Source organism: Lutra lutra, chromosome 1 (genome assembly GCF_902655055.1).
Source record: "Lutra lutra chromosome 1, mLutLut1.2, whole genome shotgun sequence".
Lineage (NCBI taxonomy): Eukaryota > Metazoa > Chordata > Mammalia > Carnivora > Mustelidae > Lutra > Lutra lutra.
Genome location: NC_062278.1, coordinates 139,464,484 through 139,468,675, shown reverse-complemented (window position 1 = coordinate 139,468,675; position 4,192 = coordinate 139,464,484). Strand labels below are relative to the sequence as shown.

Sequence of the window (4,192 nt, the reverse complement as noted above, 5' to 3'; positions counted from 1 at the left end):
CCCACCCTAGTGCTGTTGGGCTTGGCCATATGACTTGCTTCAGTTAATGGGATGTTAGATGACGTGTTAAAAACACAGGTGTGAAATAGGCTTTCACCATGGGACCTGCCTAATTACACTTTTGATATTGCCATGTGCTATGGTCTGAATATTTGTGTCCTCTCAGTTTGCTAAAATCCTAACCACCACAGTTGATCCATTAAGAAGTAGGGTCTTTGGGCTGTACTTAAATCATGAGGGTAGAACTCTGATGAATGTGATTAATGTCTTATCAAAAAGGTTCCAAAGAGACCCCTAGCCCCTTCTGCCACGTGATATTAGGAGAAGTCTACAACCTGAGAGGGCCCTCACTCATCCATGCAGTCATCCTGACCTCAGACTTCCGCCTCCCGAACTGTGAGCAATAAATTTTTGCTGTTCACAAGCCAGTCTGTGGTATTTTGCCACAGCATCATGGAACAAACTAAGACACCATGAAAAGAACCTTCTTGGGTAGTTCACTATTCCAAGGAGGAAAAGAAACGTATTAAGCTCCTTTGTACTCAGCCTGTGATTTGGAGCCACATCCAGCTGAGCCCAATCTCGGTCAGCTGCCCTAAAGCCAATATACATATATATTTGTAACCAAAAAAAAAGCCTTAAACTCACTGCATTTGGGGTAGCTTAATTACCCAGCATTACTGTGGCCACAGATGACTGATACAATAACTAAACAATGTACTGGTTGTCAGATGTGTAACACAGATAGACCTTTATGCTGAATCTAAAGAAAGCTACAATGTAGCAAAGTTCAAAGCCTAATTTGTGCTGTCAAATAAATAAATAAAATCTTTTAAAAAAATACTAAAAATTTATCTTGTAGCATCTCTGAAATGTTCTTTAGTTTTAACATTCTTAAGGGGAACATTTTGAAGTTTTCATTAAATTTTTTCAAAATCTTATTTCTTTTATAATCTGCATAATATCCTTACCAAAAGTTTGTATTTTGAGATTAAACTGTGAATCTGAAACGGAAGCCACTGACAAAACCACTGAACACCTTCAGTGGCATTCTATTTTAAGAGCCCCAGCAGAAGAGTATATACTTGGAACACTGAAAAAAATTAAATTAAATTTTAAAAAAAGAAGAAGAAGAAGAGAATACAGCTCTTGAATTAATGAATACAAACTTTTTAGGAGGAGCCAGCAGGTGACAATCAGTCCAAAATGCTTGCATAAAGCATAAAGAGTATTTTAACTAAATTCTTTCTACACAATCAGCACTACTACACCCTGTAGATTATGCTTCCCTGTGTTTCTTACCCTTTAAGGAATTACCCAATTGAGAATTAATGTGTCAATGAGTTCAGTTTTTACTTTCAAAATATCTTCATACATCAGCTTATGGGCAATGAAGTTTTATTATTAAGGATCACAAAGGAGTCCTCAATCTTGGACATGAATCGAAACTTCCTCTTAACATTTATAGTTTGATCCCATTCCATTTTTTTAAAAATTATATTCATATAAAAAATTATATTCATAATATATATCAGATATATATTAAGTGTGACTAAGGAGAAGATACTTTATTCTTAATCTTTCTGTTTTTGATATGGAAGCACAGATTTTAGGTTTAAACTCTGGAAAAGAAAAAGTCTCCCATATTTCATTATCTATAAAGTTTTCCCATGAAAATTAAGGGTAGCAAATGTTTTTAAAAGATTCCTACTCGTCGTTAAATACAGCAGCAATAAAAAGATACTGCACAATGAGGTAGCCGTATTTCCTTGCAATTTTAAAGTCTCCCATGAAAATGTTAAACCTCATTCTCTAAAATCAGTTGGATAACACAGTATACCCTAAAAAAGATTGTTCCTTTTCACTTTTAATCAATGATATCACTTAATGAGCATTGGTTCTGTTCACAATGTTGGCATTTTGCTGACAAAATGAATTATTTCCGCGTTATCCACTATAGAGGCAGGGGTGGGTTTTCCATGGAATAAGATACAGGTTTCCCTCACTACTTGAAAATTTGTGTTATGCCACTTAATTTTTTAACAAAGGAGCTACATTAGTACTTGTTCTTGCTAATGGAAAAAAAGTGGAAGAGGATTTTTGCTTTTTTTTTTAAGATTTTATTTATTTATTTGACAGAGAGAGATCATAAGTATGCAGAGAGGCAAGCAGAGGGAGAGAGGAGAAAGCAGGCTCCCTGCCGAGCAGAGAGCCCAATGCGGGACTTAATCCCAGGACCCTGAGATCATGACCTGAGCTGAAGGCAGAGGCTTAACACACTGAGCCACCCAGGCGCCCCAGAATTTTTGCTTCTATGAAGTGTTACTGCTTCTTTGCTTTACCCTATCATTTTGGTTTATGAAAGGTTTCCTAGGAGCCCTCTCCTTTCACATAGCAAGGAAAATCTGCACAGGATAGTTTCAGTATTTCACATGGTAATGGAATTTCTTATAAATACACGTATACAAAATTTTTTAAAAGATTACTGACAACTTCAGATACTCAAACTAGTCCTTAGGGCACTGGCAATGGCTAGAACATAAGAACCAGAACAAGGTGATCTCACGTGTTTTTTGCATAAGAAAAATTGTCTCATAAGGTTCTACATCTTCTACTCCTTCCTGAGACCTACTACCAAAGCCTCTCCAAAACATGACTAAGAAAATGGCATTGGATTCAATGTTCCAAATGCTGTGAGGAAGCCAGTGCCCAGATCCCAGCAAAGCCCACAATATAGTAAGTCCACAATTAGAGGCTCCATGTAAATACTATCAGCCTAATAGGAAAAGTTTGCTTCCAAAGATAAGAATCTTTCTTGATCTTTCAGAGTAAGCTAAAAGGAATCTTCCTAACTTAACAACCTTATAATTTAAATAAATGGCCAAGCTAGCTAGGACTAGATTTGGGATTACTTGTAATACTCATGCGCACCAATCAATGGAGATTAGACAGAGAAGGAAAATATAATTTTAAAAAAAGACCATTGGGGCGCCTGGGTGGCTCAGTGGGTTAAGCCGCTGCCTTCGGCTCAGGTCATGATCTCAGGGTCCTGGGATCGAGTCCCGCATCGGGCTCTCTGCTCAGCAGGGAGCCTGCTTCCCTCTCTCTCTCTCTCTCCCTGCCTGCCTCTCTGTCTACTTGTGATCTCTCTCTGTCAAATAAATAAATAAAATCTTTTGAAAAAAATAAAAAATAAAAAAAGACCATTATGGGACAGACATCATCTGGGATGTCCATATTGTCAATTTTATATGGTAGAGCCTGAAGCATATGGAATTTAGGGTATACTTTTAGAGAAAAAAATAATGCAAAATTATAAATGTATTAACAGTGAAGTAAACATTTACAATGATAAGAGCTATATCTATAAATTTGAAAAACTGGGGGGGGGGGGTGCCTGGGTCACTCAGTGGGTTAAAGCCTCTGCCTTCAGGTCAGGTCATGATCCCAGGGTCCTGGGATGGAGCCCTACATCAGATTCCACTCTGCTCAGCGGGGAGCCTGCTCCCCCCCCCACCCCACGCCTGCCCCCCCCCCACCCCACGCCTGCCTCTCTGCCTACTTGTGATCTCTGTCAAATAAATAAATAAAATCTTTAAAAATAAATAAATTTGAAAAACTGGTAATTACCACTAACATTGCCAATCTAGAAAAATATCCTAAGAATTTTATCTAACTACTTAATACATCTACAATTTTTGACTGCATACTCTTCAAACACCTCTTCATGCAAGAATTTAAAAATAAAATTTTAAGAGAAATAAAGAAATAATTTTATTTTTCTCTAGCACAATAACCAAAATCTGCTTATTATTCATAGTGTAGAAGTGCTTCTTTCAATTTTGAAACTGTCATTACTGGTCATGTCATTTTAATGGGTTGAATTGTGTTCCCCTCGCCCCCCCAAAAAAGAAAACTCAACCGATGTCTTCACCAGTACCGCATGTGAAAGTGACCTTGTTTAGAAAAAGAGGTTTTGCAGATGTAATTGAGGATTTTGAGATAAAATCATTTTAGATTTATGGTACACTCTAAATCCAATGTTTGGTGTCCTTATGCAGAGACACCAGAGGAAGCCATATGAAGATGGAGGTAGAGATTGGACTAATGGATTGACAGAGCCACCAGAAGCTAGGAGATGGGCATGGAATAGATTTTTCCTCAGAGCCTCCAGAAGGGACCTGCTCTGCCA

At 37.6% G+C, this 4,192-nt stretch overlaps 1 long non-coding RNA gene across 1 annotated transcript; it reads right to left on the bottom strand.

Moving 5' to 3' along the window:
* Nucleotides 1-364: 364 nt before the first annotated feature.
* LOC125104937 (uncharacterized) lies at nucleotides 365-2,291 on the bottom strand. The gene is made up of 3 exons (XR_007128766.1): nucleotides 2,281-2,291; nucleotides 2,064-2,068; nucleotides 365-414 (listed from the first exon to the last, which is right to left on the bottom strand). It is a non-coding gene; the product is annotated as an uncharacterized LOC125104937 (long non-coding RNA).
* Nucleotides 2,292-4,192: the final 1,901 nt, after the last annotated feature.